We start from the raw sequence: 14,828 nt of genomic DNA on the forward strand, positions 1-14,828 counted from the left end.
AGGGCATCACTTCAAAATAGTGAGAATTAGTAGTGTATTACTAGTGGGTTTTCCCAAATTGGTTTTCCACATTAAATCATTATGTCAAATGTGTTATTAAATCTATTATATTTCATTGTTGCATTTCTTCAAAGTTGATTTGATAGTAAGCCACAATTTTAATTGATTGTATGATCTAATGGATGCATGCATGATGATTTATAGATGTGGTTTCACTAAGATGTGAAAACTTTTTATTTGTACATCTAGACCTTAGATAATTGATTCACTACCCTTTTAGTTATTCCAAAGAATTCCAACAATTGCTATCAGAGTCATCTTCTTAAGAGCACTATTTTGAAGGTACTAGAAGCAAAAAGATAATGATGTCAAAAAGAGAGGTACACAAGCTCAATAGAGAAAAATTTCTTACATGGAAAAGTCTGATGAAGCTACACCTAGGAAGTCTTGGACATCATGTACAATCTACCATTATTGTTGAGAATGTCAATCCTACAAGAGTCCTAACTACTGGAGATCTGAAAAAGAAGAAAGAACTCAACCTGACAATGTTGGATATTGCCTCTACCCTAAGTTATTCCGAGTTTGAAGATATCAAGGGTTGTGTTAGTGTAAAGAAAATGTGGGATATTCTACACACTATCTATGGAGGTGACACAAATATTTTGAACCCAAATCTAAAAGTCTTAGAGGTAAGTTCAATGATATGAGAATAAAAAAAGTGATAATGTTTGTCAATATTGCTCTCAGATAAAGGATGTTGTTAATTCAATAAGATAATCTACTAGTAAGGTAGATGATGTGAATGTTCTAAGAAATGTTTTGCAAACACTACTACCCATATATTCTATTAGAGTTTTTGAAATACAAGAACTAAGATGTGTACCAGGTTCTAATCTCACTCTTGAAGGTCTAGTAGGTAGGCTTGATTATTTTGACCTATCAAATTTTGATAACTTCAAGTATGCCAATGTTAAATATTATTTCAAAGCTAAGCTATCATTGAAGGAACCTAATGACAAGAAAAAGAAAAAGGTAAAATATGTGTCCAATGACAATGATACAAATGAGAAGGATGTAGAACAACCTAAAGAACTTTTAGGAAGGAGATTTTAGATAGATAAAGATAATTTCAAAGGTAAGTTACCCAGAATGTGTTTCAATTGTAATGAGGTTGGTTATATTGTTGCTAGATGTCTAGAGAAAAATAATTACATGGGTTGAGACAAGTACAAAAGTAGAAGAGATTAATATATCAAAGATTACAAAGACAAAGGTAAGAAGTCTTGCTACATTGTTGATACTTGAGTAAATAATTGAGTATCTAAGAGGAAAACTAGGGATGATACCCTTATCAAGGGCTATTTAAAAAGTATGAGAAGATCCTTCTACCAAACAAGATTATTCAGATATGTTACACATTGATGTAGTGGATCTTACTTTAGGAGCTACCTAAAGTAATTCAAGAACTGAAGCTAAAAATTAGTCATAAGAGAGGTGATTAAATTAGAAACTAAAAATTTTCATATCTACATATTAAGATGACAAAGTCTTTAGCATTGTTATCAAAGAGGGAGATAATATTGTTGAAATTAGATTAGGGATAAATCTCAAGGGTGAAAAGTAGAATTAAAGGGTGAAAGAAGATACATAAAGAGCATGAAATACTTAGTCAGAGGGAGATAATGTCAAAGGAAGAATAAGAAGTGATCAAGAGGGAGTTAGAAGAATTAGTTGATAGATTGTTTGTTGATCACAATAGAATTTTATAACCTATTCAGAAGATGGAAGTTGCTAATAGACTGAGAGATTTCAATACAAGGAATTATTTTCTTTTTGGTATTTTGCTGGTTGTACTGATTAAGTTTAGCTTTTCATAAATAAAAAAGAGGGAGATTATTGAAAATAGATTGATACAAGTATGAATATGTGTTTTAATCATTTTTTTGTCACTGATGTCAAATCTACTACTTGTTGGTAAGATAATTGCTTAGATGACTTGAGTACTATCATTTTTTTATTAATGAAGAGGATTTAATAAAATGAGTTAAGAATAACACCCTAAGGAAAGGTTGAGTTGTGATATGGAAAAAAAGTACAATGATCAGTTAATACAATGATATTGTAGTGTGTTGAGAATCTACTTAAGGTTGCAAATTATGGATACACTGATTAAGTTAAGAAGAACAAGTTAAACAAATTGTGTTTGCAAAGCTTAATAATCTGCATAGTAGGTGCTAAACAAATTTAGTGTAAACCAAGTAGAAAATTAGTTTGAGCTGAGAAAAACCAATTTTCAATATATGTCATGTGATATAATACAATCTAAGTAAAGTTTTGTTGATTCTGAGCACTAGTATACTTTAGTTCATGCCGAGTGTTTTAATAGTGGATGTCGACTAATGCATTATGTGTCAAGCATCTAAAGTAAGGTAATGCCAAGTGTCAACATTATGAGAAGATTAAGAATTCAATGAATTAGAACCAACAAGTTTAATTTCTTGAATTGTGTGAATCATGTAGAAGATAAGCTTAATGAGCTAGTGGCACAGAATTTAGGAAGATTGAAGGAGAAGTTTCTAGAAGGGAATAAAATATAAAGATGGATAGACTCATTGAATCCTACCTAATCCAATGTAACCTTGAAATGGATGATGGAGGTTGAACAACAAAAGAACTTAATTTTCTATTTATAGAAATGTTTGTTCTGAAGAAAAGGTTTTCATTTGCAAGAACCTAAGGAAGACAAGGAGTCTAGGTATTGCTTCATTCAATGAACTAAGAGAGAAGATTTATATTGGAAAATAAAGCATGAAGCCTTAAGTGTATGGATGCTTGAAGGGTGAACAAGCTATCAAAGCTGAAGTCTATAAAAGCTAAGAAAAAAAGAGGACTAAAAACAAAGATCTATAATTTGCAAGTTTATTGTAAGTTTTTATTAGATCAAGCCTTACTATTACTTTCTAATCATTGTCCTAGTCTATGGTAAATCCTTTGAATTAAGGTTGACTTAACAACCATTTGTAAATCCCTTAACCAAGTGACATTCCAAGTGAATGATCTAAAGTCCTCTAGCAAGCCTCACTCATAATATAGTGATTGAAATTCTCTAAGTAGGCCACATTTATAAGTGTGCATTGTAATCTTTAATAGGGTTAGCCTTTCATAGGGCATCACTTCAAAAGAGTGAGAATGAGTAGCATATTACTAGTGGTTTTTTCCAAATTGAGCTTCCACATTAAATCATTGTGTCAAATGTGTTATTGAATCTCTTATGTTTCATGCTTAAATTTGTACAAAGTTGATTTAATAGTAACCTACCAGTTTAAGTTATTGTAACATACAATGGATGCATACATAATGAAGATGTTTTATAGATATGTGGGTTCACTAAGTTATGAAAAGTTTTATTTGTAGATATGGATCTTAGATAGCTGATTCAGCCCCCTGTTAGTTATTTTAAAGAATTCCAACATTCTTAAATATATATGATTAAATAAAATAAACAAGAGTACTAGTTGTAGCTATATAATTATAGTATTACTGATTATGTTAAATAACATGATCAAGAAAATAAGAATGAAGTAGCATAAACAAACCATCTCCTCGATCCTAATATGACTTAATGTGAATGCATGTGATCATTACCTAGACAATATTATGTAGAACATCTTTATTCAAATTCCAAGAGAATATAAGTTGTAAGTACAGATTTCTTCATAGTTAGTAAGGTATAAATAAATCTAATTTAATACAAGGATAATTTCTTGTGAGAATTCAAGCAATGAATGATTAATTTTATTTAGCACAAGTAATATGCAAGTGCATATGTATACATATAAATAAATTCACATAGTGAACTAATTTATATATATACATGCACATATGCATACAATCATCATAATCAATTATCCTTGAATCTAACCAAAGCTATTATATATGAACAAAAGATACATGTTTAAAAGGAAAAGAAAAGAACATTTACCCTTGAATAAAATCACATAGCAAGGGCAAAAATATCATAAGATAATACCAACAAAATCCTAGATTACCATGGATCTCCCCCTCGATTTAGAGCTTTCCACCCTTGTTTGGAGATTTCCACCCTCTTTTGTGTGCAACTCTCCACAATCAATCAAAATAAATGGGGATTGATTAATGTCATTTTTCTTATCTTTTCTATTTATAATGTATAATTCACAATCCACAATATTTCTCTTAATATATACACTCATACATACATGCATGCATACATACATAAATGCATACATGTACACACACACACACACAGACACACACACACACACACACACACACACACACACACACACACACACACACACACACACACATATATACACACACACATACATATATACATACATATACAAAACTAGTAATGCACTTTCTCGGAGTTTACAATTGTTCAACAATATTTATGTTTTATAAAAAAAAATACATCTAAAAAACTATTAGCTCACAAGTAAGAACATAGTGTTGAAATTGTACAAAATCTACATGACATGAGAGATCTAAAAGTGAGGGTGTTGACCAATCTTGAAAAATTAATGATCACACACCTATGCCAGTGTTATATCACACTATGAAGTTAATTTTATATAAGGTAGAGGCAGATATTCAAAAGTTTGATAATCAAAATTTAAGGTGCAAGGGAGAAGGAGAAGGATAAGGAGCAACTTTAGAAAGAGAACGAGAAAGAGTGTCTTAAGAAAGAGACTATATGATAAAAACAACAGTTAGACAACATAGAGGATACTATGCAAGGCAATAGATAAAATCTAGGAAAGTGTTATGGTAGGTACTATGACATTGGAATCACTTGTAGCTATCTTAAAGAATTTATAGTCAATTATCAAATTCTCATAAGAGCATTTCAAGTATTAGAACAATCTACTTGAGATGATTTGAGGTATCAAATGCTTATAAGAGTATTTCAAGGTTGGGAACCACTTAAACATCCCTTGCATGGTTTAGAGGTAATGTCATTATAGTAGACACTTCTATAAGGAAATGAGCCCTATGATTATGATGTTCACATAGAAGTACAACTTTCTTCTTCAACTCCTTACACTTAACTCTTCAGTGGAGTTATTCTTCAATTCTTTGCATATGCAATTCTATCATCTTGGAAAATTATATTTCATCCTACTAGCTAGGAAGAGCTGACTGTTCATTTCATTGTACCTAATCTAATGATAGTTCTATAGGAATTTGTAATTAGTCTAGCTAATCAACAATTAGATCCATTTAATTGGTTATGGCTAATTCATTTCTTAAAATATCTTCTATGATATGTTTTGTAAAATTTCTTATGAACTCTATCCATTTTTTATCGTCTACATTATTTTTGTGGAGGATCTTGAGGTAAGTCACTTAGCATGGGTTGAATTTTTTTTCTTATTTTTTTTAATTGGATTCTAGAATATGTATGCAACTTGATCAAAATTTTATGTTGTGTACCCAAGATGTAATTATCATAAATATAGGAGGACTAACTGAGAGAAGAGGGGTGAAATAGTTACTACTAAAATAAATCCTAGATGCCTTTGATGTCAAATAAATTTAGACTGATAAAATTGATTTCTTTTGATGCTTGGTAAACACATATGAATTTTTGTAACTTGGTAAATGTAGAGTGTGAATTACTTTAGCAAATCTTAAAATTTTATCAATAATAACTTGCAAGCATGAAAGAAATAACATGAACACATAAGACGCCAGGATTTAACATGGAAACCCAATTTAGGAAAAACCACCAAATGTAAATAGGTATTATTTTTCACTCTTGTAAAGTGAGCCCTATTAGGATCCAACCTTGTTAAAGGTTACAATACACACTACTAGGTGTGACCCTATTAGGAGAGGCCTTGCAAAAGCTCTTGAAATAATTCAATGGAATTTTCACCTTGTTGGAGGATTTCAAAATGGCTATTAAACCAAATCTATTAATATATTTTAGATCACCACTACAATGGTTAGAGAGTACCAATGAAATGACTTGATTTTGATGCAATTGAATTTGTTGATTATAGATCTCTATTCTTGTTCATACTTGATCCTTCTTGATCAAATAACACTTTTTTGATCCACAAGGATAGTTTCTTATCCTTCAAGTTTTCTTCCTATCTTCTTATGTCTTTCAACTTATTCAACTTGCATCTCATACACTTTGAAATCACAACTTGACCTTTTACTTATACCTTCCAGATTGTCAAGTTGGTTAAAATACAAATTAGAATAACCAATATTCATCACCACAGTTAGCTAGAATCAATAGGTAAAATAATTAAGTTTTACATGCCATGACAAGAAAATCCTTTGGTATCTAAGCCATCTTGGTTAACACTAACTCTATTAAACTTTCCCTTCATTAGCCGAGTGAGCTTAGTTAACACTCTTTTCTACTTAACTTCCTTTGATGCCTAAGTGAGCTTGGTAGATACTACCTTCTATACAGAGTAAACTCAAGAATGCTTGGTAGACTAGGAAAATTGTCTTCACTAACCATCAACATGCAGTAACTATCAATTGATATGAAATTTGTGTAACATCAAAGATAACATACAATTAATCAATTGTATCCAAAAATCTCCCTCTTTGGCATTGATGGAAACACAACATGTCATAGCACAATGAAAATTTGAGAACAAGACTCCCTCTATCAAAAAGTTTCTCCCTCTTTAATTTTATAGAAAACTTTTCCTAAAGTATTCTCCCTCTATGAATGAACTGCTTAACTTCTTCCTCTTCAAAATTTTAGAAAGATATGATAGTAAACTTCTCCCTCTTTGGTAGAATATGCCAAAGACAATTTTGATTAGTTGCAATTTATCTTGAGTACATATTCATTTGTAATATGTCCTTTCCAATACTACATCAACTAATGGATCTTCAACTTGGTTCCTATTGATGCATTAGTAAACTTTATTTAGTGAACTTCAGATAGGGGAATGACCCTTAGCTTACCTCTTAGATACAAAAATGCATTCTTAGGTAATGGCTTGGTGAATATATCTACAATTTGTTCTTTTGTATGCACATATTCCAATCTAATTTATGTGTCCTATACTAATTCTCTTACAAAGTGATATTTTATAGCAATGTGCGTTGTTTTAGAATGCATCATTAGATTCTTTGATATGTTGATTGCACTGGTGTTATCACAATACATGACTATTGGCTCTTTGATTTCAACCTTCATTCCTTCCAAAAACTATTTAAACCAAACAACATTAGATAATTTCACTACTACTGCTACATATTCTACTTCTATTGTGGATTGAGATGTGTATATTTGTTTCTTGCTTGTCCAAGATACTAGCTAGCCTTTTACCAAAAAAGAATGTTCCACCACTAGTGCTCTTGTTATCATTAAGATTTCCTACCCAATCAGCATCAGTAAATACTTTTAAGTCAAGGTTGCCTCCAAGTTTGTACCATAAGCCATAGCCTTCAATAGCTTTCAAATATCTCAAGATTCTTTTTATTGCCATTGTGTGGCTTTCTCTAGGTTTAGCTGAGAATCTTGGTACTATTCCAACTCCTAAGGCAATATCAAGCCTTGTATGTACCACATACTATACTTTCCCAATCATTGATCTATATAAGGTCTGATCTACTTCTTTGGAGTCTTCATCTTTTGTAAGCTTAAGTCCAATACACATGGGCATTCTAACTAGTTTTCAATCTTCCATTCTAAATTTCTTAAGTATCTCTTTGATGTACATAGATTAAGTGATATAGATACCATTTATGTTCTATTGTATCTTTTAGTTTTCTTCTTGTCATTTTTACATCTGATTTTTCTCCAATGATTTGATCAAGTGCATGATGCCTTCTGACATGTTTAGCCAATACATGTTCTTTTACCTTTGAATGAATTGCAATATCTTCATTTTGAATCTCAACTTCCTACTCAGGTCCTTCTATCTATGGCTCAAGTTCTTCATACTTAGTATGCACTAACTCAGTAGCCTTTGAATGCGTCTCGGGTCCCTATGGCTCGGTTATCACTTCCTAAAACTTAGTAGCTGATGGAGATCTAGAGAGCTTGGGAGATGAAGTCTCCTCTTTGTCAACTATGTTTGGAAATCTATCATATTCATAGTAGACAAATATTTTGTAATCTTCTAGCTCCTTTTTTCTTTCTTCTTCAGTCTTTTCTACAAAGTCATCAATTCTCACATGTGCACTTTCTATGATTTCGTGAGTGGATAAATTCAAACATTTGTATGCATTACTTATATAAGAATACCCTAGAAATATACCTTCATCACCTTTTACATCAAATTTTCCTTTTCTAGATTCTTTAAATATACAACATTTACTGCCAAATACTTTCAAGTAACTAACATTAGGTTTGTAACCATACCATAGTTCATAGGGAGTTTTTTTTGAGCCCTTTTTCAACTGAAATCAATTCAAAGTATGAATTGTAGTGCTGATAGCTTCCTTCTAGTATTTGATAGCACCATTCTTCTCAAACATTAGTGTTCTTTCATAATCCATGATGGATCTATTTCTTCTTTCAACTATTCCATTCTTCTCAGGAGTATTAGGGGTTGATACATGTCTTTTCATTCCTCTTTCAATGTAGAAATTATTGAATTCATTTGAGATGAATTCACCACCTCTATCTGATATCAAGCATTTCAATCTTTTTCTAGTTTCTTTTTCTACTCTAGCCAGATACAAATTGAATTTGTCAAAAGCTTCTGATTTTTCTTTGAGATATTTAAGAGTCATCATTCTAGAATAATCATCAAAAAAAGTAATTATAAGCTTTTCTTCACTATAAGTTTCTATTCCAAGTGGTCCACATAGATCGGTATGCACAATTTCCAAGACATCTTATGACTAATAGTTTTTGCTTTCAAAACTAGTCTTTGCTATTTTACCAATTTGGTAATTTTTTTATAATTGAACAATAGGTTTCTTCAAACTAGGAAGACCTCTTATCCTTCTAAGTTTTCTGATCTTGACCATATTATCATAGTTTACATGATACAATCTTCTTTTCCATAGCTAGATTTCTTCTACTTGAGCAATAAAACATGAACAATCACCATGATCAAGATAAAATAGGTTACCTTTTGTTTTCCTACTTGATCCAATCAAATTTCCTTGGTTATCTAGTAATCTTGTCATGCCATTCATGAATTCTACCTTGAATCCAATGTTGTTTAGCTATGCCACACTTAGTAAATTATGTTTTAGTCCTTCAACTCAATAGGCATTATCACATACAAGTTCATTGGTTAATGAGATATGATGTTTTCCTTTTATGCAACAAGGTTCATTATTTCCAAACCTTACACTACCTCCATCATAGCATTCAAAATGTTTAAACTTAGCTTTGTCCCCACTCATATGGTGAGAACATCCACTATCTATGATCCATATTTTATTTTTGCCAAAATGAGAGACAAGTGCCATCTTATCTCCTTCATCATTAGATTCATCTTTTATAGCAATATACACTATTTCATGTTCACTATTATCATAATCTTTAGCCATAAAACAAGTTTTCTTAACTTTGTCTTTGTAGGATTTGTGACCTTTAAATTCCTTCTTGCCTTTGTACTTATGGCTTTTCTTCTCTTTCTTTCCTTCTTTGTTTGGACACCTAGCAAGAATATAACCAATTTCTTCACAAGAGAAACATATTAGAGGGATCTTACCTTTGTGCTTTCCTCTACTCCTAGAATATTTCTTTGCAAGTAGAGCTTCAACAATTTCAAGATCACTATCAAATTTTTCTTTAGTTTCTTCCTCACTTTTTGATTGTTTTTCTTTTATTTTCTTGCATTTTTCTTTGAGTGAGAATTTAGCTCCAAATGTAGACTCAATATTCTTGGAAGTAGGAGCATAGTTGTCAAAGTTGTTTAGTTCAAAAGCTATCAATCTTCATACTAGGGAATGTAAGCCTATCTTTTCATTTGGATCACATCTCCTTTCTTGAATAGCAGACACTCTGATTGCATAGGTAAGATGCAAAGTTCTATGTATTTTACTTACAATAGTTTCATCTTTGATTCCTCCTTCAGATGATCTGATTGCACTAACACTAGCCTTGACTCTTTCCACATATTTTGCAACATTTTTGTCTTCTTTCATCCTTATTTGATCAAATTGTCTTCTTAGGCTTTATTCTTTGGCTCTTCTTAAATTGTCATCTCCTCTGTAAATTTCTTTCAGTTTGTTCCACATATCAAAAGTAGTTTTAGAGTCCCTGACCTCATCAAATTCAACATAACTAAGAGTAGATGCAATTTCAATCATCATAATGTTATGGTTCTTCTTCTTAGCAATATCTTCAATTGATAATATTCCAATAGAAGTTTTATATTCTTCATCAAGATATTTGCATCCTAAATCATATATGGCAACTAGATGAAGCCTCATAATTCCTTGCCATGCTGCAAACTTATCTTTGTTTAGCTTTGAAATCTCTCTCTTGTAAGAAATCTTGATCTTTAGCTTAGGTCCTTGAAACCTTCTTTGCAAATACCAAAAGCTTTGCTAGCAATTTTTAAAAATATAAGAGGAGTAATAGAGAGGGGAGGGGTGAATTGGTTACTACTAAAATAAATCCTAAATCCCTTGAATGTCAAATAAAATTCAAACTGATAAAATTGATTACTATTGATACTTGGTAAACACACAAGAATTGTTATAACTCAATAAATGTAGAGTGTGAATTACTTTAATAGATCTTAAGATGTTATCAGTAATTATTTACAAGCATGAAAGAAATAACATGAACACATAAGACACTAGGATTTAACATGGAAACCCAATTTGGGAAAAACCACCAAATGTAGCTAGTTACTATTTTTTAGTCTTCTAAAGTGAGCCCTGTTAGGTGCCAACCTTGTTAAAGGTTACAAACACATTGTTAGGTATGACCCTATTAAAATATTTAATCACCTTATTAGGAGTGGCCTTGCAAAAGCTCTTGAAACAATTAAATGGAATTGCCACCTTGTTAGAGGATTTACAAATGGTTGTTAGACCAACTCTATTAAGAGATTTTAGATGACTGCTACAATGGTTAGAGAGTAATAATGAAATGACTTGATTGTGATGCAATTGAATTTTCTGATTACAAATCTCTATTCTGGTTTATCCTTGATCCTTCCTAATTGAATAACGCTTTTTTGCTCCACAAGGATGCCTGCTTATACTTCAAATTTTCTTCCTCTATTCTTATCTCTTTCAACTTATTCAACTTGCACCTCACACACTTTGAAATCACAACTTGACCTTTTACTTATACCTTTCAAATTGACAAGTTGGTTTAAATACAAATTAGAATAACCAATATTCATCATCATAATTAGCTAGAATCAATAGGTAAAATAATTAAGATTTACATGCCAAGACAAGAAAATCCTTTGGTAGCTGACCTAGTTTGGTAGAAATTAATTCTAAAGTGATTTCTAATAGAAGCTTGGTTAATACTATGAGCTTATAAATCCCTTTGGCGATTGAGTGAACTTGATTAACATTAACTCTATTCAACTTTCCCTTCATTAACCAAGTGAGCTTAGTTAACACTATTTTTTGCTTAACTTCCTTCGATGCCTAAGTGAGCTCAGTAGATAATGCCTTCTATATACAGTAAACTTAAGAATGCTAGGTAGACTACAAAAATTGTCTTCACTGACCAATGAGCTCAGCATGCACTAACTGTCAACTGATATGACATTTATGTAACATCAAAGACAACACACAATTAATCAATTGTATTCAGTAGTAATAAGCACCATAAAAAAAAATCTCTAAATATACATATTCAAAAGGAGACATAAAGAGATTTATGTTTAGAAGGAAAAGAAATCAACATTTACACACCCTTGAAGAAAATCAAAGAGCTAAAACATGGCATTGAAATCATAGAGCAAGGGCACAACAAAAAAAATGAAATCATAGAGCAATGGTATGACATGGCAACAAAATCATAGAGCTAGGGCACCACATCAAAATTGTAGAGCAAGGGCACAACACAGAAACATAGAGATCACAAGGGCACACCTAGCACATATGCATAATCATAAGGCTCATTCCCTTAAAGAAGCCATAACCCAATTAAATATATGTATATATCAACCCAAATAATCAAAAACTAGACCCATTGAATTGGTTATGACTTGTTTCTTTCTAAAAATATTTGCTATGATATGTTTTTTTTTAAATTTATTGAAAACTCAGTGCATTTTTCATGGTCTTCATTATTTTTGTGTAGGATCTTGAGGTAAATCACTTAGCACGGGATGAGTGAGTTTTATTATTTTATTACTTAGATTCTAGAATATGTATATAGTTGGATCATATATGTAGTAAGAACCTTCAAAATGATCTCTCTAAATATATAAAGAGATATATGTTTAGAAGGAAATATAAAGACATACATGTTTTCAAGGAAAATAATTTTTTTTTCAATATATACCCTTCTCTTTCTTGAAGAAAATCATAGAGCAAGGGCATGTAGATCAGAAGGGCACATCATCATAATGAAACTGTGGAGCAGGGGAATGACACAACAATGAAATCATAGAGCAAGGAGATGAAACAACAATGAAATCACAAAAAAACTGCATGACATGACAATAAAATCATAGAGCAAGGGTATGATAATAACATGTATAGATCATGAGGAAAAAACAACATAATGCATTGATCACAAGGGCCATGAAAATGTTCATAGCTCTCCACCTCTTTCACATGCAACTCTCTCGAAAATAAAAAATGAATGAAAAATAATGGTCGTGTCTTCTTCTTTTTTGTTTTATGCCCATGAGGGCGTCACAATTATGATCTTCACACCAGAATTATGATAGCACTTGGGATAATTACAACAAAAAAATGGAAATGACCACAAATTACATTTCCATTGTAATTTTTAGTCATCGTTTGACCCCAAATGTTGTAGTGTCAAACTAATACAAATCTATAGAATGAACTGTAAACCCTAGAAGAACAAAAATATCTAAATACTTAAAACAAACTTATGAAAAGATATGGATGCATACAATAAACCTAGAGCAATTACTACTCAAATAGGATAAAACTTCACTTTCATAAAAACTCATAAAGTCATTCCCTCATGCTATTGCTGCACTCTAATGAACTCTTTCTATTGTTGTTGCTTTGCTAAGATCATCTCTCTCTCAGAATGTCTAGAATCTATATATTTTTTGGTAAAATTTCCTCCCTTTTGTCTCTAGTTGTCCACATAAAATAACCCTCTCATTTTCAAACTCAAATTGACCTACTACATTTAATATTTCTGATTGTGTAGCTATAATCTCTTCTGATGGATAGGTGAACTAGTGGCTCATGAGACAATAGAAAATAATAATATTGCAACATGTTGTATCTAATATTCATAATATAAAATGGTGGGGAGTGCATCCTTAGACGTGCACTCATATAGTTCTTGTAATATATTATTTCAAGGAATAAATTTAAATGTAAATTTGCATAACCAAATCAAATAGAAAATAATGTTCAGGAGATTATCAATTTGGTTTCAATGTTTATTGATATGACTATATTTATTAATAAAAATAACCTCCATCTTCATGATGAGAAAAATAATGAAGAACTCTTTTTGGCCTTTGTATAACTATACTCTAGAAAATTGGTCAAATGCTCAATTGATAATTTAACATTTAAAAGTAGTGCAACATAAATGGTTAATTGATAATCTAACATAAAAGTAGTGTGACATTAATATTGTGTACATTGGAAGGGCCCAATGATGAGAACATTTTTGTTAGAAGGGGAAAATGGGCCTCATTTTTTAAACTGTGGATGACATTGTACATATGAAACTTGATAGAACACATCAAATTAAAATACTTCAACGTAGAAAAACTACAACATGAACTAGAACCATTGAACATTCTACATGTTAACATATTACATACCCAATAGTAACATTCAAGACTCAAAATTAAAATAGAAATTCAAGTAACCATCCTAACTCTGGAATGGTGGAGGTCAAGGTACTTAGGTACTCATGTACTTAGTGTCTTATAGAAGAGTACTTCAAATTTCTGAAGTGGGGTGGATTCCCCAACATTATATACAATTTACTTTTGTATCAGTTTTACTTTATGAAGGTCTTTTAAGATATATTTTACCATGAGCAGAATGTTGAACTTCTTGAACAAAATACCAAGAGAAGTAGATAATGAGTGTTTATAAGACAAAAGAAGATTTATTATAGAATCATATGCTATACTCTAGCATTATGTATTATAGAACAAAATAGTATCGCCCTAATGATCTTTAAAAAATAGTAAATGAAAGGTCATCTATAGTTTAAGAGTCATTTTGAACAAATTTAAAATTATAAAATTGTAAACTTTTAATGTTAAAATTATTCAACAATATATGAAATTAAAAATTTTCATGAAAATTAGACTATCTCTATATCCATTGTTTTTATAATGATTAAAGCAACATATTGGTGCAATACATGCATATTTTTCTTTTGAATCATTTCCACTAAATCATCCTAATATCAATTATATTATTCTCATTGTATAATTATTTTATGCCAAATTTTGATTGATCTGATCTTATAGATATAACCTAATTTTCACACATATAATTTTTCTACATAAAAGAAAACCCATTTAGTACTTTAAAATATATAAGTTAAGTCTTACTATGTGGAGGTGTGGAGAGAGTTTCACCACTCACTTAAAGAGAACCCCATTATATGAATTTGCCCTCACTACAAAAATGACATAAGAGGAATATGTTACATAACATCAGCATTGGAAAAAATCTTT

This window comes from Cupressus sempervirens, chromosome 1, assembly GCF_028749045.1.
Source record: "Cupressus sempervirens isolate cs-2001-9-10 chromosome 1, ASM2874904v1, whole genome shotgun sequence".
NCBI lineage: Eukaryota > Viridiplantae > Streptophyta > Pinopsida > Cupressales > Cupressaceae > Cupressus > Cupressus sempervirens.